Source organism: Stegostoma tigrinum, chromosome 28 (assembly GCF_030684315.1).
Source record: "Stegostoma tigrinum isolate sSteTig4 chromosome 28, sSteTig4.hap1, whole genome shotgun sequence".
In the NCBI taxonomy this organism is placed as follows: domain Eukaryota; kingdom Metazoa; phylum Chordata; class Chondrichthyes; order Orectolobiformes; family Stegostomatidae; genus Stegostoma; species Stegostoma tigrinum.
In genome coordinates, this window is record NC_081381.1 from 38,156,044 (window position 1) to 38,179,387 (window position 23,344).

Here is a 23,344-nt window from a genome sequence, read left to right on the forward strand (position 1 = left end):
TCCCTCCAGAGAATGAACTGGAAGAAAATGTATTAGTAAAGATAATAAGTGACAAGTATATTACAGTTCCATTGTGCAAAGTAAAATTGGAATGTGGCTTGTTAATGGCAGTAGGCAAATCCTGCAAATGGAGTTTACTTACCCCTGAATAATGATTTGGTTTGAATAAAGGTTATAGCTTCACTCGTAATCATGGACAGTCTGAGTGGGGTTACAGAGAAAGAACAGTTATTATAACAACTTCCAGGTATTTTCCCATCCTGTGCAGTGACCAGAGCTATGGTTAACCTAAGTTAATCAGCAGAGGTCAAAGCAATATCATAGAATCCCTACAATGTGGAAACAGGCCCTTTGAGCCAACAAGTCCACACTGAACCTCAGAGCATCACACCCAGGCCCATCCTGCTATAACCCACCTCATCTACATATCCCTGAACATTATGGACAATTTAGCATGGCCAATCCACCTAACCTGCACATCTTTGGGCTGTGGGAGGAAACTAGAGCACTCGGAGAAAATCCACGCAGACACGGGGAGAACGTGCAAACTCCGCACAGACAGGCACCCAAGGCTCGAATTGAACCGGGTCCCTGGTGCTGTGAGGCATCAGTGTTAACCACTGTATCACCCCCAAATCAGAGGCAGATGTTAGAATATCCAAGACTTTAAAGAGGGCGATAATTCAAAAGAAGTCTTTGGCATTTCTTCATTAATTAAGGCTTCAAAAGTAGATTCTGAGATTATTTTTTAAAAAAAGACATTTTTTGCTGAAACTGAGGCTGAAGAAGATCTGGAATGTTATTATATAAAGATGGAGTTCTGATGAGGAAGAGGAGACGCCCTCACAAACCTATGGCTAAAGAACAGATGGTGCTACCATCCAAATATCATAATGAGACGTTGTGAGTAACACAAGAAATTCCAAAAGCCATAAATATCAAAATACGGAAAAGCCAAGCAAGTTTTACTTGGTCATGGCTTCATAAGAAGGTAGTGCAATTCTGTAAAATATACCATACATGAAGGTAGAAAGAAAGCATCAACATAGAATCAAACCAGCGCCATTAATAAACGTAATAAAAACAAAGTACTAGAGGAATTCAGCAGGTCTGGTAATATCTGTGGGAAGAGAAACAGAGTTAATCTTTCGTGTTCAGTATGTAGCTGGAAATGGTGGCTTTTATGCTATTGATGGATGTGATAGAAAAGCAAATGGAAAAGATTATGACAATGTCCAGGCAAAAAGACAAAACAACAATGCTGGTAAGGAAAAAATAGAAATGTAAAATGGGTATAAATGTTTTATGTGAAAAGCAGAAATACGTTCTGTTCCGCTAAAATCTATATCATACAATGTTACAATGAAACATTAATCTATAACGGCCATAATCGTCTAGCATTCATTAAAAGGTTTAAAATCCAAATTGTGAGATGCTTAGATGGAGTTTACTGATTTAACCATTCAAAATAGATATTGTTCCCATTTCTAGTAAACATAATGTGAGTGCAGGCACTTTGTCCAGGATTGTCAAATGATGGAACATACTGGGAATCTAAGAGGAAGAGGATAAAAATGTATAAAAGAGATAAATAAGAATGAATGGATGTAAGTCTTATGTTTTGCTAACTATGTACTGTATACCTTGTGATGAAATACAGTTTTGAAGTGGCATTTCATCTCTCCTAGGAGTGGAAATATATAAAGGCTACTATTATTGTTCTCCTCTGGACTAAAAAACAGGGAAAAGGTGCTGCTTTAAACTAAGGAAACTGTGGAAGAAAGTTTTTGCAGCTTAAAAAACAAGTTACTAGAACTCATTATGAGTTGTATCTATGATGTTGCCTCATTCAAGCAAAGGGACAAGAAGGTTAGACACATCAGTACCATTTGTGTGCATTCAGAACAGTTTTGCCCGGAGATAGTCTTTTGATCAGTTTTTCAGTCAAGATGAGTTATTACAGGCTCAGCATAGCAACCACTCCGTGATTAGTTCCTGGACAGATGCCTGTATGGCCTTGTATGTGATGTTTCTAGCCTTCAGAGAGAAAGGGCCTAAATCTCTCTCTCTCTCTTTGTGTAGAGTACTAATAGGAATCTTCCAGTAGCTGTTCTCACTCATGATTTTCCCTTAAAAGAAGCAAATTCCATAGTTGAGAGGAAAAGGGAAAAATAAACACATAAGCACTGAAAGGACGAATGTTCAACGATTGAATAAAGGACTGAAAATAGGTAGATTCACAACTTTGTGTCATTAATGAAAATTCAGGAGCTGAAAGAAAGCCAAAAGAAAACAACACACTAGCCTGATCCAGAATAATGCCATAACTACGCTTTTCTGATTTAATCCCCTATTCCCACCCATAATATTTGTGTCTTGTCTTGTCTGTATGTGTTCATTTTTATATGTATGGGGTTTTAAAACATGGTAGAGTTTAATTTATGGAGTTATACATTAGCAGCCCATGTTTCATTCTTGCCATTGGTTCAAAAACGTTTGATTACAATAAGATTTTTCTTATTTATGAAGAACCTGCTGTCCATATTCTCTGCATCTGAAGTACACAACTGAGTAAAACTGCATGATTCAATGGTTTGATCAGATCTTCTCAATTGTGATAAGTGTGGGAATAATATTGTTTTCCAGTCCACAATCCCAGTGAGTCACACTCTTCCACACTATGTTTCTACAGTAGCTTGTGCTATTGCGGAAGGTGGATTGAATCCAAATTGGAAACTTTTGATCATATTTCAAATAACAGATTTAATGGATATCACAAACTAAAACAAGAGTTGGTTAAAGTAGAGGCAGAGGTCACATGGCTATGACAATTTAGCTAGTTCTCTGTGTACAATTTGCAGAGGAAAGATGAGGAAGAATATGTTCAAAACATATTCACATAGGAATTCATTTTTGATGTCGATTTGTCCATTTTGAATGTATATCATTACATTCCTGCAGTTGGTAACACTATGTACAATATGGCTCCAATGGTAGCTCCTCTCTAAAATGTTCACCATTGTAGCTGAACCTGTTGACTGTCAGCCAGGGATCAACACTGTCATCAGTTAGCGCAAACAAAAACAAAACCATTGGATAATCATCAACAGCGAAATTCCTGGCTGGACTTCTCCTGTCTTAGCTCAGGAAACGATATATAAATGTATCATCAGCCAATTTTACAAGGCAGAATCATGTGATGTGGCTAAAGGAATTAGAAGTGGGTTACACTCTGAGAAATACTATTGGAAATGAATCAACTTGGACACATCTGCAGTTGATGCCACATTATCATTCCCTCTATTCCATTCAAAGTTTATCAATTTGTCAGTTGTTCTAAGATATCCATTTTAAAGTCCCATAATTAAATACTTATTTCTATGCTCCCAACTTTCCTTCAAGTAATTCATTGCATGTACATGTTCAACAGCACTTGAGGCTTCTTAACTGCAAGTAAAATGCAGTGCAACGATAACTATAACACTCAGAAGAATGTAATGAATGTTCTGGAGGAAAAAGTTTACCACACCACTACATCACTTCTTCCTGAATGTGTACTGTTAATTCCAGTTAAATCTGTAGTTCATCCTTGTAAGGCTGCTAACTGTCCAGTTTTAAATTAGCAGTATTTTCTTTATAATAACATAATTTCCAGGGGCATTGCTCACGGTGAGTCAGAAGCTATTGTGGCTTTGGGGGCGGAACAATGCAACGTGCAATCCATATGCTAATTTTAAGAAATTATAGATTAATATTTAAACGGATTGTCAGAACTGTGGGTTTAACATTATACTGTGCAATATAAAACAAATAACAATTCACTCTGTTAGTGTAAAATGCATTTTGCCTGTTCGTACAATGGAAACATCTATCCTTTATTTTAAACCTATCAGTGCTTCTGTCAAAATAATAAACAAAGAGTAACACCTCACATTTATATGATGTGTTTAATGTAATCAACCTTCACAAGGTGCTTCACTAGAGTGTTATCTGACAAAATTGAACACCAAGCCATATTAAGGCAGAAACCAAAAGCTGGTCAAAGAGAACTCGTTGCTTTGAAAGAGTGCTTTAAATGTGCTTTGATGCCAAATGTTTAACAATATACATATGAAGATTTATACAATCAAATGCATTATATAAGTGCAATTTGTCATTGATACTGAATGATGCAGAGCAAAAGACACCAGCTACAATGTCCAGTCTGTTCTAAGTCTGTTAGTTTCAGACAACCTGCAGCCAGGATAACATAATCAGTGAAATAAAGAAAATTACATGAGATCACACTTATTGATCTGCTGTACAGTGTCTCCTTTTGTATTACACGTGTGTGGAGGTGAGGGAAAGTGTACAACTAATACATTAATAGATGTAATACAAGACTGAATAAAATATTTTGCTCTGATGGTTGATACAATGAACAGCATTGATTGTCTACTAGAATTACACAAAATATGCAGATCCAATGTCACGTGCTGCTAAATGCATACTCTCAACTTTGGTATTCAGCAGCACTAACTCACTTTATCAAAGCTATCTTATTCAGTTTCACTTCATCCCTTGTCTAATCCGGTACTTTAACAAAAAAGCTATTATCTTCCTTTCAGCTGTGAACAGTCATTACTTTCAAAAGCTCATGGATACCAACGTTGCCCAGAATCCATTTTCCACTTCAATTTCATCTGACTTCATCTCTCCTTCAAATCTCACCCCTTGCTTTGTATTTGTAATACCTGCTGATCTTCTCTCTGACTCTGTGTGATCCTCAGCATCATCCCCTAAATGAACAACTTGAATCAGATTTGAGCCCAGCTGTCCCTTCTATCATTTCTCCCTCCCTGTCCTTGGCCAGGAACCATCCATCCTCACAATGGATCTTTTACTTGTCACCAATATTCTGTCTTCACTTGGACTACCCTCTCTGGCTATTTACATTCCCTCGAACTTTTCATTGAGAACTACCAGCCTGAGATTGGCTGTCAAAATCTCTTTGATCCAGTCATACACTATTACCCATCTCCTGCTGAACTGACAGTATTCCATTGTCTCATGTCAGCTTAAAATACAGGTTACTGGAACTTATTCTGAGTTGTATCTGCAATGTTGTCTTTTCAAGCAGTGGGACAAGAATGCTAGACACATCAGTACTATTTGTGTGCATTCAGAGCAGTTTTGCCCAGAGATAGTCTTTTAATTCATTTTTCAGTTGGGACCAGTCATTGTGGGCTTAGCACAATAACCATTCTTCGATTTGTTGCTGGGTACATGATGTACTGCCTTGTATGTGGATAATGTAGGAGAAGCTTCTAGCCTGCAATGTGTAAGAATCTATATCTTTCTCTCTCCCTCCATTTGCAGAACTAACAGAAACCTCCTGCTAGCTGTTCTCAATCACCATTTTTCAATAAATGCTGCAAATTCCTTTGTTGAAAGAAAAATGGAAACAAACACTTCAGAGGCCACTGAAAGAATGAATCTTCAAGCACTGAATAACAGACGGAGAATAGGTGGATCCACAACCTTGTGACATGAATAGAAAACCTGACATGAAAGAAAACCAGAAGAAAACAACCCATCAGCATCAGTGATCCAACAAACCTACAATAATTGTATTTCTCTGATGTAATTTCCCTTCCCTACCAGTAATTTTTGCACCTCTTCTAACATCATTATTAAACTTGGTGACCAAGCTAACAGAATTGTTGTTGTTTAGCATACTAACCTCAACTTAGCAAAGACAAGTGCTAACTTTAATATTTCATCCTACCATCCCCGACCATCACTCCACTACTGAGCGTTGGGCAATTGTATTCAGATTTATTACTGAATTCATTCCTCGAGAAATCTTCCCTCCACAGCCTGTGATCTCATTGTGCTCCAGCCATGCAAAGGTCACTTCTACCTCTTTCCCACAATGAACATCCATTAACTACCCTGATAGTTGCATTATTTCAGATATTTCCTGCATTATCGAGTTGATTTCTTCTGATCTCAGATCAATGTTTTCCCCCTTGATCAGTTTATTCCTACATATACCTGAAACTCTAACGCCTAATCTCATCTCAACAGTTTCATGATCCTAATAATATGCATTTCCCTATGGATGTCTAATTTCTAACATTTCCAACCCTCCTGAGGACAGTGTGACAGCCCTTCAATGCTTCACCACAAGTCCATAGTTTCCCATAGCTGTCTTGACAACACTTCCTCACACTCCACCTTGGGTAATAATTCTATTCCATTCTCTCAGTTTTTCCATCTTAATTGTTTGTTTGGGACAACCTAGTTTTCTATGTTTTCAGTTACTTCTTCCTCCTTTTGGAAAGCTGCAAGCCAGCACTTCACACTGATAATCCAGATTTTTAATTTGCTTCTTAACATAATGCCACTTCATTTGGATTTTGAACCAAGAAACATATTGTTATTTGATCTCTCCTGCCTTCCACTATATCTCAGACCTTCTCTTTTGTTCTTTTCCCTACCACTTCCTCCTTCGATTTGCTCAAAGCCAACTCGATGTCTAGATTTTCTCCATTACGTTGAAAGGCCACAGACACAAGAGGCGTGAAGGTCATTGACGTAGATGGGATGTGGCATTTCTAAGCCAGAATTTAGTTATGGCAATCCTCTCGCCCCACCAACAACTGAAGTCTTAAAGTAACTAAATTACTACTTATGGACCACATCCCTTCATTGCTGGCATTAACAAAGCTGCAGACAGCCCTATCACTGGCATATAGCTTGTACAATAACTCTAACTGTTGCAACAGCTCATCACTTCCTTAACGGGTAGGGAAGTGAGATTCACTCAATCAAAGACAGTCAATACCTGATTGAGGGACCCAAGATCTGGAAAGGTTGGGAAAACTTTTCTCTCGTTACTTACCTCTGTCCTTGGTTGCATTACAATTTATGGAATACTTTAAGAAATACTGTTATTCTTGAAAAGATGAAAAGTAGTAGCTAATTTGCATACAAGTTCCCCAAACAGCAATGTAATAATGATCAGATCACATATTTTATGTTTTTGTCTTAGGGATATATATTTGGAGAATTTCATTTTCTTTGAAATAGTGCCCTGGGATTGTTTACATTCACCTGAGAGATCAGGGAAGATTTTGACTGAAACCTCTGGAGAATGGAGTTCTGATGCTGTAGCACTCTCACATCACTATACTGGAACATAAACTCATAGCTTTCTGACACAGTAAGAACCACATTACTGCTGTCACTCCTGACACATCTCTCCCCACAACCCCACACTATGAAAACATTTCTCTCATTACTTACCCCCGTCCTTGGTTGCATTTCCTGTTGAGTCAATGATAACAAGAAATGCGTGCCTTTGATTGAATAGCAGCATTTGCGGATGAGGTGTACCACATGCCATGACAACTCAAGATATTGATTGCAGGGATAGGCCCAACATTGGCCTCATGATAACCTGAATGGCACGTGATTTGGTAGAACTTCTGGAAAAGAATCAGCATAGGTTTCTCAACAGGTCTCCGGCCAAACAGCTGAGACTCTTTTGCTTCAAAAAGATTCCCCACAGTTCACAGCTTTTGTCTCAACAGGTAGCTACTGGGCCAAATAGTATATTCCAAGAATTTTCTTTTCAAGCCTCAGATTCAATGGTAAATTTCAAAAAATATGTAACTTTCCGTTTTATATTCTACATGTTTGGATTTTCTAGCTCAGTTCATCATGCTGAATTAGAAATTGAAATGGCTAAGTCAGAAGCCTTTTTAAATGACCTGCTCTAATCTACAAGTTGCAGGATACCTAGCTCCAGTATACTCGCTGTGTGAGCATTTATCAGGAAGTGACAGTATGTTCAAGTGTTTCTTCCATTGCCATACAGCAGCCTACAGCCATTGTGCCAGACAGAGGATTACTGGGTCATAACTGATTGATCAATCTTTCTTAGCTCATAGGACAGATCTATTTGATATTCTATACTATAAGCGGAATTGTCTATTGTTGCTGTTGCTTTGGAGAATGAGTAATGTGTACAGGGCAATGTTTTTGTTGTGAGTTACAATGTAGCTCACATTCTGATAAGAAAGGAAGAACTTGCAGTTATGTATTGTATTTCACACTCACGAATGCTCAAAGGCACTTTCCAGTTTCTGGAATACTTTAAGAAATATTGTTACTGTTGAAAATGTGGAAAGTGCAGTAGCTAATTTTCATACAAGCTCCCCCAAACAGCAATGTAATAATGATCAGATCACATATTTTATGTTTTTTTCTTAGGGATACATATTTGGAGATTTTCATCTTTCTTTTGAAAAAGTGCTCTGGGATTGTTTACATTCACCTGAGAGATCAGGCTAGACTTTGACTAAAACCTCCGGGGAAAGTTCTGACGCTGTAACACTCTTACATCACTGTACTGGAATACTCAGATCTATAGTGTGGAACATAAACTCATAGCCTTCTGACACAGAGATAAGAATGCTAACAGTGGATCCATCATTTAAAACATCCTGATATCACCACTGTAAATGTGATGATCTGTGGTACTAAGCAGTCTAACCAACAGTCCATACAGAACCTGCTGCAGACTGCTCATAAAAAACTCAAAAACAATTCGTAAATTATTGCAGCACCAAAAGTGACCTCTTCCACCATATGTTTCTTTGGAACTGCTTCCTCCTGTCCTCTAAATTATTTGGATTGGTTGAGTTCTATGATGAACCCATTAATTTAAACCTCCCCAACTCACACCTCCCAATAGCCCAGTGTACAATGACTTTGTCTGCCATACATTCATGATCCCAAGGCCTGAAGGTTTATAGCCTGCTAAGGATGTCTTGCACATGTGTTAATGTACGATCCATACCCTAATCTCCTAGAGGTAATGAGGTCACTGGCAGTTGGGAGCAGAATTGGCAGCATGCCCTTGAAGGCTCTGTGATTTTGTTTCTGGCATGCTTTCCTGGACCTTCACTTTTCTATAACTGTGATGCCACAACTTTGAGTTAACGGGGCATCTAGAGAGAGAGAGCGCAGTGCTTCATCCCCATTGTGTGGACCTATCACGAGGGAATAGAGTGCAGGTCCGTACACATATGCAGTAACGACTGCATATTCTGCTGGACATGGATCTCCCAAGGCAGTACCCAACCTTTCCATCTAAATAGCCGAGAATTTAATGTGCCAGGAGCCATGACAATAGTAAGAACTTGGACAGTCTACTCCATTTTCAATGGCATCCGTACTAGATGACCCATGTATGTTTTTGCCTATCAATCAGGTAATTTACGGCCTAATCCAAATGTTCAATTGCATGAGGATCAACATGGACTTGATGTCTAGTAGATATCCAAGAATGAGTGACACATTTTCCATCACTTGTGAGCATGGTTCTGTGATGTGCTCACTAGACTATGCTGCAGAGTCTAATGTAAAATCTGTTCTCACCAAGATGAATATCTCTGCACTTCTGCAAGGTGCAGGGGAATGTTGTGAGAGCGCTTCCTCTGAGTCTTTGGAATCATTATCCTCAGAGGCAATACTTGAAGTGGAGGTGGAAGTGAAGATGGCGGAAGGCTGTCACCTCTTCCTGGTTGTAAGAATTTGTAACAGAGAACACAAAGAATTATTTGATAGTTATACACAATCCTTTTTCTCTGATACAATCTACATGTTTCATCTGATGCTCAGTCCAACAATCCAAATGCCTGTTTAACTTGTACTTGTACATTTACTTTGCTTTACGCCCTCATGTATGCCACTGCTCAATGACTAAACATGGCACCTACCCTGGCAAAGCACAGAAAATTGTCCGTTTGCTTACAGTATTGGATGCAGGTTCTGCTATGGGCTCCATAGTTGCTAATCTGCACTGTAACATTCATCCAGGCCATTTGCGTTACTTGGAAGGCATCTTGTTGAATTGTTAGAAAACAACCTTTCCCATACAGCTTGGAAGACAACCTGCAAAAAGGTATCACTGATCTTTGAGATAGCTATTTTCCTTCTTTGAGGCATCAATTCACAAAATCACAGAAATGGTAAGATGCAGGAAGAGGCCATTCTGCCCATGGTGCCTGTACCTGCTTGTTAATAAGCACCACTACGTAATGAAAATCTTCTGCCTTTTCTTCCATATTCTTACACATATCTTTACCAAAGTAATAATCCGATGTCTTCTTGGATGCTAATACCAACAGTGATTACCCTGGCTCGAAGTGACTGAATGTCGGTCCAGGTGCCCTTTAAATATAGTCTCTAAATAATAGCTAGGACCTCTGACCGTATGAGGTAATGATGTTTCCTTCCCCATCCTGCTTCATGATAGATGAATGATTAATTTGTTGGGCACTGTATGATCACATGTGAACAGACATTTGCCTTCAAACAGAAATGTCACATACTTCCAGTCCTATCAGTTAAAACAACCTCACATCCACTGGAAGTTTCCATCCATATAACGCAGCAGCACTGAAGGAGACCATTTGGCCCAATTTGTTTGTGCTGGGTCTTAGAAAGAGCAATCCATTCAGTAACACTGTCCAGTTTATGCCCCACAGCCCTACAAGTGTTTCAATTTCTGATATGATTTAACATTATCATATCAATCTGTCACTGCTTGAAAAAAGTCAGATTAAAATGGGGTGAGATTTATGAAAGCAATTGAAAGTAAATGACAAGTTGCACAGGGACAGGTAAAGACAGAATATTCAGCGTGGGAAAGAGTAGTGAAATACAGCAACAGGTTGTTGATGAACAGCCAATCACATTGCCAGATCTCAGTTTGTGCCAGCTGGGTAAAACTATAACTCAAGTGTAATCGAAGGAGTGAAATCTTGAGCAATTATTCATTGCAAAAGAGCTCATATCACCTCTCTGAAGTTGTTTTCTTTATTTACCAACTGGTAAATATTACCAACAGCTGAAAGTTTGATTTCAGCAGCCTCAATCAAACAATTAGCCACAAGGACTAGGTAAATAGACTATGAAAAAGTTTCAAAATTAGCTTTCTTTTCTCACTTTGTATAACATCTCACAGTTTCACTGTAAATCTAATTATCTTGTACTAGACTAGGTATAATAACACTTCAGATGAAGAAGATTAGTCTTTCATTCAATGTAATAAATAATAACAATATTGCTTCTGTCTAAGTTTTTTAATGCATCTCATCAAACGACATTGCATCTTTGGGGGAATTAGCCTAAGGTCAAGGCCCTCCGCTTCTTCCTGTCCCGCAGGCCCGACCAGTCCCCCTCCACCGACACCCTCATCCGCCTAGCTGAACTCGTCCTCACACTCAACAACTTCTCTTTTGACTCCTCCCACTTCCTACAGACTAAGGGGGTGGCCATGGGCACCCGCATGGGCCCCAGCTATGCCTGCCTCTTTGTAGGTTACGTGGAACAGTCCCTCTTCCGCACCTACACAGGCCCCAAACCCCACCTCTTCCTCCAGTACATTGATAACTGTATTGGCGCCGCCTCTTCCTCCCCAGAGGAGCTCGAACAGTTCATCCACTTCACCAACACCTTCCACCCCAACCTTCAGTTCACCTGGGCCATCTCCAGCACATCCCTCACCTTCCTGGACCTCTCAGTCTCCATCTCAGGCAACCAGCTTGTAACTGATGTCCATTTCAAGCCCACCGACTCCCACAGCTACCTAGAATACACCTCCTCCCACCCACCCTCCTGCAAAAATTCCATCCCCTATTCCCAATTCCTCCGCCGCATCTGCTCCCACGATAAGACATTCCACTCCCGCACATCCCAGATGTCCAAGTTCTTTAAGGACCGCAACATTCCCCCCACAGTCATCGAGAACGCCCTTGACCGCGTCTCCCGTATTTCCCGCAACACATCCCTCACACCCCGCCCCCGCCACAACCGCCCTAAGAGGATCCCCCTGACTCACACACCACCCTACCAACCTCCGGATACAACGCATCATCCTCCGACACTTCCCCTATTTACAATCCGACCCCACCACCCAAGACATTTTTCCATCCCCACCCCTGTCTGCTTTCCGGAGAGACCACTCTCTCCGTGACTCTCTTGTTCGCTCCACACTGCCCTCCAACCCCACCACACCCGGCACCTTCCCCTGCAACCGCAGGAAATGCTACACTTGTCCCCACACCTCCTCCCTCACCCCTATCCCAGGCCACAAGATGACATTCCACATTAAGCAGAGGTTCACCTGCACATCTGCCAATGTGGTATACTGCATCCACTGTACCCGGTGCGGCTTCCTCTACATTGGGGAAACCAAGCGGAGGCTTGGGGACCGCTTTGCAGAACACCTCCGCTCAGTTCGCAACAAACAACTGCACCTCCCAGTCGCAAACCATTTCCACTCCCCCTCCCATTCTCTAGATGACATGTCCATCATGGGCCTCCTGCACTGCCACAATGATGCCACCCGAAGGTTGCAGGAACAGCAACTCATATTCCGCCTGGGAACCCTGCAGCCATATGGTATCAATGTGGACTTCACCAGTTTCAAAATCTCCCCTTCCCCTACTGCATCCCTAAACCAGCCCAGTTCGTCCCCTCCCCCCACTGCACCACACAACCAGCCCAGCTCTTCCCCCCCACCCACTGCATCCCAAAACCAGTCCAACCTGTCTCTGCCTCCCTAACCGGTTCTTCCTCTCACCCATCCCTTCCTCCCACCCCAAGCCGCACCCCCATCTACCTACTAACCTCATCCCACCTCCTTGACCTGTCCGTCTTCCCTGGACTGACCTATCCCCTCCCTACCTCCCCACCTAAACTCTCTCCACCTATCTTCTTTACTCTCCATCTTCGGTCCGCCTTCCCCTCTGTCCCTATTTATTCCAGTTCCCTTTCCCCATCCCCCTCTCTGATGAAGGGTCTAGGCCCGAAACGTCAGCTTTTGTGCTCCTGAGATGCTGCTTGGCCTGCTGTGTTCATCCAGCCTCACATTTTATTATATTAGCCTAAGGTCTGATTGGCTTCCTCGTCATATTTAGCTGTAATGTTAAAATTACATAATCACAGAAGAAACTGCATAAAGCGGAGGCAACCCACTAAATGAAAAGGATTAATAAAGGAAGACATTCTAAGCAAGAGCTTTCAGGCACACAAAACACTTGCCACTTACAGTCACTTATTTATGCCAACGAGATATCGTAAATAAATCTACTCTTATTTGCCAGCATTTGGCCCATATCCCTCTAAACGCTTCCTGCTCACTTACCCATCCAGGTATCTTTTAAATGTTATAATGTTATCATCCTCCACCATTTCCTTTGGCAGCTCATTCCCACAGATGCACTACCCTCTGCGCGTCGGATAGCAGTCTGCTGGAAGTAAATATTTTGACCCATTCAGCTTTGAATTAAGTTTTCCATTCTTCAGTATGAGCTTTTGGCCTGAGTACTTAGCAAAAACGTAAAATGATTTCAGCTTTAAATAAATATGTTGCATCAGATAAATAAACTTTTATGCCTTCTTTACAAAGATGACTGACTTTAAAGTCTGCAGTCCTTCGAGATCAGACTGTTCCTCAATTCTTCTCTCTCAGCAGGGTGAGCAACTTATATCAATTCTAGTCTCAACAGTTTTACTACAGAAAATTGCAAAAGGCTGCTCAACTAATCAGATGAATGACTCTGAGCCCAGAGGTGTCACTCATGGCTTTTTAAGAAAAATATCAGTGCAATATTTGTAAATTTTCTTCATTTCATTCTATGATTGTCAACATCAAGTTCCACACTCCACTGAGGGAAGCAGCAATCTCTTTGATTCCATAGTTTGTTCTCTGAAGGTCAATTGGTGTCTAGATGTATGGTTGCAAAACATTGTCAAAATTCTTTGTTGACTCAATCACAACTGTTTTCAATGCATTGTGTACCAGGATTAGATGGATCGCTGTGTGATAACATCTCACTGCACCTAAATTTGATACATTGTTCGGAATGGAATTTTGATTCTATCGACAGCAGTGAAGAAAGAGATTTACAAGTGCCTACTGCATCTCTGAAACAACTCAATGTACCTTGTGAAGGGTAAATTACTTTAAAATGTAATGACTGTAGTTGTATAGGCAATTAGTGAGATAGCTGACAAATTAGCTTATTTTAATGTAATTTTAAATGCTAGTGGGTGATGTATATGATTCTGTTTGTCCTTATAATTCACTGTCTACATGTATGTATGAGCTGCCCAAGGCACACAACTGATGTCCCTTCATGTCCAATCGAATCTATGACCAGTTCTTCATAATGTGAATTGACCAAATATTTGGGTAATTTGCTACACACATTTTGAACAAATTTCCCAGTTATGTGTTGAAAGATTACTTCACATTTGCAACGTTTATACAGTATTTGCATATTGATAGCAATGCAGTGTCTATGCACTCAATTGACATTGCTAGCCTATTCACCAATATACCACTCTAGGAATCTATAGATGCCTGCATTGCAGCTGTACATCATGTTGTAAATTAGTATTCATTGAACTGATTAATTCATCAACTTGCACAGTTAAGTTCAGTTTTAATATACTATTTATGCCCAAATAGCTAATGTTGTCATGGAACCCTGCTAGGGCCAACACTCACAAAGGTCTTTCTTGGATTCCACAGGAAACAGAGTTTCAATGACCTCCTATCCCTTGAATATATCTAATTTGTAGATGATATTTTTTCTGTACTTGGATCTGTTGTTGTACATAAGAATGTTCTTCCATGTTTTAATGGGTTCCAACCTGCACACAAATTCATAGTCCAACATGTCCTTCTGTTTCCTCGAATGAAGATTCCCTCCTACCATGGTTGATTGTGCCCTCAACTATTTCTGGTCCACCTCTCTGTACTTTTTTCCCATACTCCTTACATTCCACCCTACCAGTGTCAACGTTCAAAGGATCATCTTCCACCACCTGCAGAAGGGTATTACCACAAGACACATTTTCCCCTCCCCTCTATTGTCAGCATTCCATAAGGGCAATGCCTCCGTGATATCATGGTACACTCCTCCATCACTTCTAGCAATTCCTCGCTTCCCCAAGGCATTTTCTCCTGCTGTCACACAAGGTATAAAACATACCCATTCAACTTCTCCCTCCTCACCACTCAAGTCCCTAAACACATGTTCAAAATGAAGCAGTATTTGTACTTGAAACAGTAGCTTCTTTGCTAAACACTTCAGCTGTTTTACAGGAATGATACTGACCTTCCAGTTGCTTGCTATTTTAATAAACTACCGTTCTCCCATGCTAACATTTCTGCCCTTGCTCTGTTGTTGTGCTCCAACAAAGCTAGCATAAGCTGGAGGAACAGCACCTTATTTTCTACTTAAGTATTTTACAGCCTCTAGGACTCACTATTTTGAGTTCCAAAACTTCAGAGTATAATCTCTGCACTCCATTTTCTTTATATCATTCACCATCTCCTAGCCATGAAGTATTTATTTTGTTCCTCAGCAGCGTGGACCCATTTTCCCATTTTCACACTGTTCCAGTTGTCTGACCCTCTGTCTCTCTCCCCCACCTCCAACTTCAATAATGGACTTGGAATGTTACCTTTATCTTTCTGCTGGGTTTCTCCAGCACTTGCAGTTTTTATTTTTGATCCAACCTTGAACTTGTTCTTTGAACTTGTTTTGTTTTAGATCTGGTTTATTAATTGTTAACTGACGTCATCTCCAAATATGTCAATCCTACAATGTGTGACTTACACACAGTCCAAACCTAAATTATGTATAAATTAGTGATCAGAAGGAAACACTGATATATCTGAAAGGGATTTAAGGAGAAATGGCTTTATCCAAGAGAGTGGTTAGAATGTGGAACTTGCTATGACATAGATTAGTTGAAATCAATAACATACACGTGTTTGAGAGGAATCCAAAACAACTTTCATTACCATACTCCCTCCCTATATTTCTTGATATTCTAAGTGACCAAAGACCTAAATATCCCAGCCTTAAAGAAACACACCAATGGAACATCCAAACCATCTTGGGGTAGGAATTTTCAAGATTTATAACGCTTTGAATGAAGACATTTTTCCTCGTTTAAGTCATAAATGTCTGAGACTGAGCACCCATGTTCTTGATTCCCCAGCCAATGGAAACATAACTCCTAGCATTGATCCTATGGTTTTTTTTTAGAATCTTGTTTATTTCAATAAGATCATTCACCTTCTTCTAAACTCCAAAAAATATAGGTTTGATTTATAAGCCTGTCATCACAGTACAGCATTCTCATCGCAGGGACTAATCTAGTGAAACTTCACTTTCCTCCAACAAAATAAATATATAATTCCTCAAATATGGAGACTGAAACTGCACACAGTCCTTCAGTATAATCTAACCAGCTCCTTGTACAGCTGCAACAAAATGTCCTTATTCCTATGCATCAATCCTTTTGTAATAAAGGCCAACATGCCAACTGAGTTCCTCTGTGATGCTGCACTTGCTTTTTACCAAGCAAACTCTTTCTGAACATCAATATTTAAACATATTCTGCTTTTCTATTCTTACAAACAAAGTTAATACTCTTTCCTATATTACACTCACTCTGCCATCTTGTTAGCTACTCACTTAATCAATCTGTGAGCAGAATCTTACAGCGGCTTGAACAATATGGAGGTACAGGTGCAATGTCCATGGTTGATTGTCAGGTGTTCTGTCCAACAAGAAAGGCCCTCCAACATCTCTGAGGGGGAGATTGCTGAGGCCTCAGAAGAAGCATTGACAAGGCTGTCCCATGTACGGCTCACCCCCATCAGCTCAGATGCTGACACTTCAATTGAAACATTACATAAATTAGAGTTGCAAACACAAACTGGGGAGCATATCATTGGCAAATTTCCACAGATGGTTGAGGAGATCAGGCAACGTCTGAGCTCCTAGCAGGAGGTGCTCTGGTGTCACTAATCAGGGTCTTCTTGCACAAGCAGACATGGTGTGCCAGGCAAGTATGTGGGAGATAATGCCCTTCATAGCTCAGAAGTGGTAGGATTCTGGCAAAAACACACTCAAAATGTCTAGGTTCTCTAGATATAAACATGCTCCAAGGCTATTGAGCTCCATTGCAGGGCAGCCTCCCTCCACTGTGGAACTTTGGAATGCACTACAGTGCTGTGGGAGGGAGAGAAAGAAAAAGCATTTTGGTGAGGGGTGGGTTGCATATTGGTGGCATGGGTGACAGTCCAATGTTAATAACATCTCACATTAATTAAATCATGCTGAGACAGCCTCTGAATCTGATTGTTCATTTCTCTGCGTAGCCCCTACTGTAATTCATGCATCAGCTCACATGATAGTCCAGAGAGCAACGCCTGACTTTAGAAGCGGCTGCACCATGTGTAGACAATGCGAACATCACATTCAGAAGGGACATTAGCAACTAGGCCCCATTTGTGCAAGTTCACACTATGGCATCTCTGGCCTCAGTGGACAAAGTTGGTCTTACATGAAATGGTCAATAATGTTTGGGGTGAGATATGTTTAGTGAGGCCATGCTTCAGAGTCACCAGTATGGGATTGGGAGCCCACAGGCATGTGTCTTCATCAGTGCATGTGCCTATGTTGCCTGCTGATGATCCTCACATCACTGGGTTTTGCAATCCCCTCTCTCACAGGTTAAGGCACTTACTCTGCACTTAATTGAGCTGGAAGTGGCTCAGTGGTTAGCACTGCCACCTTACAGCACCAGGGGCCCAGGTTTGTTTCTAGCCTCGAGCGACTGTGTAGAGTTTACACATTCTCCCCATGCCTGCAAGGGATTCCATTGGGTGCTCCGGTTTCCTACCACTGTCCAAAAATGTGCAGATTAGGTGGATTGGTCATGCTAAATTACCCGTAGTGCTCAAAGATGTGTAGGTTTCGTGGATTGGCCACATGAGGCAGCACCATGGCTCAATGGTTAGCACTGCTGCCTCACAGCACCAGGGACACGTGTTCAATTCCGCCCTCAGGCACCTGTCTGTGTGGCATTTGCACAATCTCCTCATGTCTGCATGGGTTTCCTCCGGGTGCTTTGGTTTCCTCCCAAAGCCCAAAGATGTGCAGGCTAGGTGGATTGGCCATTCCAAATTGCCCATAGTGTTCAGGGATGTGTAGCTTAGGTGAGTATTAGGGGGATGGGCCTGGTTGGGATGCTCCAAGAGTCAGTGTGGACTTGCTGGGCTGACGGCCCTGTTTCCATACTGATTCTATGATAAAGTACCCATAGTGTCCAAAGATGTGTAGGCTAGGTGCTTTAGCCATGGGCAATACAGGGATAGGGTAGGGGTCTTCAGAGTGTTGATATGGACTTGTGAGGCTGAATGGCCTGTTTCTACACTGTAGATTCTATTCTAAAAGATTTCATTCTAAGTGAAATGTCAGGCTCCCATTGGCAGGATAATAGGAAAGTAGGAAATTACGTTTGTAGTGAGTTGAGTGCAGATGCAAATAAACACAAATAGCGCGTATCTTTTATGCCTTAATGTGTTATAAATACTTGTTAAAATACTGATTCAACAGAATAAATGGCATCTTTGCAATTAACTCTACTGTAAATAAAAAATCTGCCTTCACATTCACAATGGGTTAGAGGTCATGTACCATAAGTAAGGTATTTTTCCTTGTGGATTTAGATGCAGTAAGAGCTTAATGTGTAAAGCGGATTACAGCATGGCTGACCAAGAGAGGGAGGGAAGGAGGCAAGATACTGGCAATGCAAGGGGATCAGAACATGGCAGATGAAGGAAGACAGAGTGACTCTTGGGGTATATACAAGAGCTTGTAGGGTTTAGATAGAAGATGTTAGACAATGGAACCATGCGAATATGGAGAGATTCAGGATTAGAAAGAAAAGGTCAATAGTGAAGACCTGAGAGCCAAGGATAACAGAGGGTAGATAAAGGGTGAGATTCAATGTTGATGGATGGCATGTCAAGGCAGGTTAATGGACTAACAGGCCCAGTGTGCCAGGAAGCAGGCTGATGGGGCCGATGAGCAACTCAAGGTGAATGGAAGTTGAACATTGATGATAATAGATAACTGAATAGTCAACAAAGATGGGGAAATTTAATGGAGGGAGATTTGAAGTTGATTGAAGGTCAAAGGTGACTGAAGAAGGGCATTGAGTGATGACTTACAGCTGCTGGGTCAATGTGGGAGTGTCCAGATATGTATCAGTGTCAAAATACCTGGTCTATGGAATAAAAGTTGAAGAAAGAGTTTTCCACAGCTCAATATGTGCTGATCACGTGCTATTGTTGCAAATATAGGGCTTCCTGTTAGTCATTAGCTTCCATGGCACGAGGGACGGCTATAACGATTATATTAACCATCGTTGTCTGCCATTTATCTGCAGTTCACCTCAGGAAGTCAACTGGGGGTCAGGTGCACTCAATGCTTCTACCAAATCTGGGCTACATGTAGAGGGATTGGCAGGAGGTGATCCAGTCCAGGCACAACAGCAGCAAGACCGTCACATGTTTGTTGAGTTTGGGATTATTTTGGGTGTGGACTGGTTAGATTGAAAGCACTGTTTGTGTGCTGTATGAATCTATGGCTATATGTGGTGCCAGCAAAGTAACCAAAAGCTCAGGAAGATGGGAAATAAGAACCAATCTGAAATCAAGCAATGGTATGCATTTGAGTATACTCACAGACTGAGTAATTGCCTTCAAACATCGGAGAAACAATGTCAGACATATCTGAGCATTTCAATGATAAAAAGTGTGTAACATATATTTTGGGGTTTGAATTTTAAAATAAAGACTGATGTATGTGTGAAAGCACTGTGAAGTATTTTTTCAAACAGATCAGAAGTCATTTGAAACCGTGAGCTAAGTGCATTCATTCTAACAAAGCACATGACTGAGGTCAAGTATCTGGCAGAACCTCTGTAGTATTAATGGATGCTGAGTTTACAACAGCTCAGAGAGGCATTAGTTTTAGTTTTTGAATTCAGTGGAGAAGAAACAGGAGTTCAGTTCGAAAGGAAGAATAATTTTTCCAAGCAGAAGAATCAAGCTTTTAACATAGGAAAATCAATCATGACAGTTGAAGAGTTTTAGTGTGAAGCTTCCATCCAGAAGAGTTTTGGAAAGAAGCCATCAAGTGTTGGTAATCAGGGCAAAACTTTATGTTAGAAATAATGGGAACTTCAGATGCTGGAGAATCCAAGATAACAAAGTGTGAAGCTGGATGAACACAGCAGGCCAAGCAGAATCTTAGGAGCACAAAAGCTGACGTTTCAGGCCTAGACCCTTCATTTAGTCATATCTTTCTAATTGTCTTATTTGGTTTGACTTTTCTTCTTTTGTCTAAATAACTTACATTGTGTTGTTAAAGAAAATCTGGAGCCTCGTGTGAATATGTTTCAGTGAATAACCAACACAGCAATAAACTATAAAAATTAAACATATAATCCATCATGTTTCATTCTGGGATCCAACTTGTCCAATATTACCATAAGCTGGAATTGGAATGTCTCTACCCTTTTTTAGCTGTCTCAGGATGATCTACATCCCTTTGGCCTGGGGGAAAATTCAATGGAAGGAGCTTAAAAAGTTACGACAACATTGAAGGACAGGCCACTAGGCATCAGGGCAGGGCTGTCTTGTTAGTAAGAAATGAAATTAAATTGACAGCGAGACGTGTACAGGTCAGAAGGTGTAGAATTTGTATGGTAGAATTCAGGAAGCACGAAGGTAAAAAGGGCCTCCTATCAGCAATCAGGATGTGGAGCAGGAAATAAATCAGGATGTTGAAAAGGCACATAAGAAAGACACTTTTACAACAATCATGGGGGAGACTTCAACGTGCAGTTGGACTGGGAAAATGAAGAAAAGGAATTTGTGGAATGTCTGCAAGTTGGTTCATTGGAGCTGCTTGTGGTAAGATTAATAGAGAATAGGCAATTCTGGATTTAGTGACGTCTGATAACACAGACTTGATTAGGGAACTTGAGGTGAAAGAACCGGTAGAATGCAGTGGCCAAAATATGATTGAGTTCATCCTGCAGTTTGAGAGGAAGAAGGTGGATCAGATGTAATGAAATTACAATTGAGTAAAGGTAACTACGATGAGACGAGAGAGTTGCTGGCAAGACTTGATAGGAAGAAGACCCCAGCACAGAAGATGGTGGAGCAGCAGTGACAGGAATTTTGGGGGTAATTCGGGAGGTACAGCAGAAATTTATCCTGGGGAAGGAAAAAATTACTAAGGGGAAGATGAAGCAACCATGGATGACAAGGGAATTCAAGGGCAGAATAAAACCAAAAGAAAAAGCATACAATGTGATGAAGACTAGTGAGAAAACTGAGGAATGAGAAGCCTTTAAAAGGGGGGAGATAAAATATGAAGGTAAGCCAGCTAGTAATATGAAAGAAGGTAACAAGAGTTTTTTTTAAGATGTATAAAAGTTAAGAAAGAGGTAAGAGTTGACATTGGATCACTCGAAAATGAGGCTGGAGAGCTAATAATGGGGAACAATAAAAGCAGAGGAACTGAATTCAGAGATAGTAGAAACTGCAAATGCTGGAGAATCCGAGATAACAAGGTGTAGAGCTGGATGAACACAGCAGGCCATTCTGAAGAAGGGTCTAGGCCCGAAACGTCATCATTCCTGCTCCTATGATGCTGCTTGCCCTCTGTGTTCATTCAGCTCTGCACCTTGTTATCAGAGGAACTGAATTGGTGCTTTGCACCAGTTTTCACAATGGAAGACACCTGCAGCATACTGGAACTTCTAGACAGTTGGAGGCAATGGTGAGAGTAGTGGTTATCACCAAGGGGAAAGGCGCAAGGGAAGCTTAAAGGATCAGAAATTTCCACCCAGACAAGATGGACTTCACCCCAGGGATCTGATGGAGATAGCTGAGAAGATTGTAAAGGCATTGGTGATGACCTTGCACGAATCACTGGAGTCAAGGAGTGTTTCAGAGGCCTGCAAAATGGCTAATATAACACTCTTGTTTAGAAGGGAGGGAGGCAGAAGACAAGAGATTACAGGAGGTTATTCTGACTTCGGTCATTGGTAAGATTTTAGATTCCTTAATGATGAGATTGCCGATAACTTGGGAATACATGACAAAATAGGGCTGAGTCAGCACATCTTCATCAATGGGCAGCAATAATTTTAGTATTTCTTGTGAAAATTTCAGTAAATAGAATTATAGTCACTTGTATCTCTGGCTTTCTTCATATGAAATTCTCCTCAACCTTCGGTTTTGTTCCTTCACCTGTTCATGATTGGCCACCTATCTCTAAACCTCTAGTACGAGTTCTCATCTTTGACAGAGGCCATTCAAATGTAAAAGCCTTGATAGACATTGTGTAGTTATCAGTCACATGATCTTCAGAAATTTCTCCAACTCACAATGTTCAGCATCTTGATGGAATGATTTCCATACAGTATTGAAATTTTTGGAACTGTCAGAGTTCTTTTCTTATTTATCTCATTTTTGGCTTAGATCTGTGAGCTAAAGTTAAGAGTGAAATTTTGGACTTTGAGCATTTTTTATATGTATAAAAAAGGAAAAAACAAAGAAAACTGCTATTTGGTTGTGGCAGTGGCCTGAAAATTTAACTTAATTATTCTTCTAAGTACATCACAGACATCTCAACACCTGAGTTGAATTATGCTCAAAACTGGGAGCTGCTTGGACATTCAAAAGGACAATCAGAAGGAGGCTAATACTTATCGAAAGAAACAGAAAGAAAAATCACAAATTGAACTAATGTTGACTGTTTTTTCTGTGAAAGCTGCTGGACTGAGTTTTGGTTGCTCTCAAATGATCTCCTAATTATTGAACTATATATAATCCCACATGTCTGTGAATAACCTATTATTCAAGGATTGTATGAATATTTAGCCATCATCATTTGAAATTACTTAAATGAACTGGGCAGTTGTAACTCTTATTTTTCTTTCTATTTATCACATAACCATGTCTGTCTGTCTCTGTGTCTGAGTGGGGGTTGTAATCCAAGAGATTGGGTTTAAATCATAGACATTATTTAGATTACTTTCATCTAACTTCGCTTTGCTAAAGATACAGTATTAAGAATAAATTTTTTGTTTATCATTAAGCTGTACATTTGGTATCTAGAAGCCTGGTTCAGAACAATTGGGCAATTTTGAGAGTCAATGAATATTTTCACTGTGTTGTGAATCCAATGTTGGTAAGTGTGATTTGGTCTGGCTTGCTAACCCTGTGTTGTAACAAAATCACATTCTACCATAAGGGGTATTTTGGAACATAAATACATACAAAAACATCTTAGAAAGGAAGAACATGTACATGTGGAATACTTCCAGATATCAAAATTCTTGACTAATTTGTGCTCAAGACAATCTCACAAACCATAAATCATGGGAAAATAAG

The 23,344-nt window shown here is 40.5% G+C and overlaps 1 long non-coding RNA gene across 1 annotated transcript in view; it reads right to left on the minus strand.

The window, feature by feature from the left end:
- The window catches only part of LOC132206032 (uncharacterized), a 310,901-nt gene that overhangs the window by 96,969 nt on the left and 190,588 nt on the right, over positions 1-23,344 (minus strand). The window lies entirely within an intron of this gene.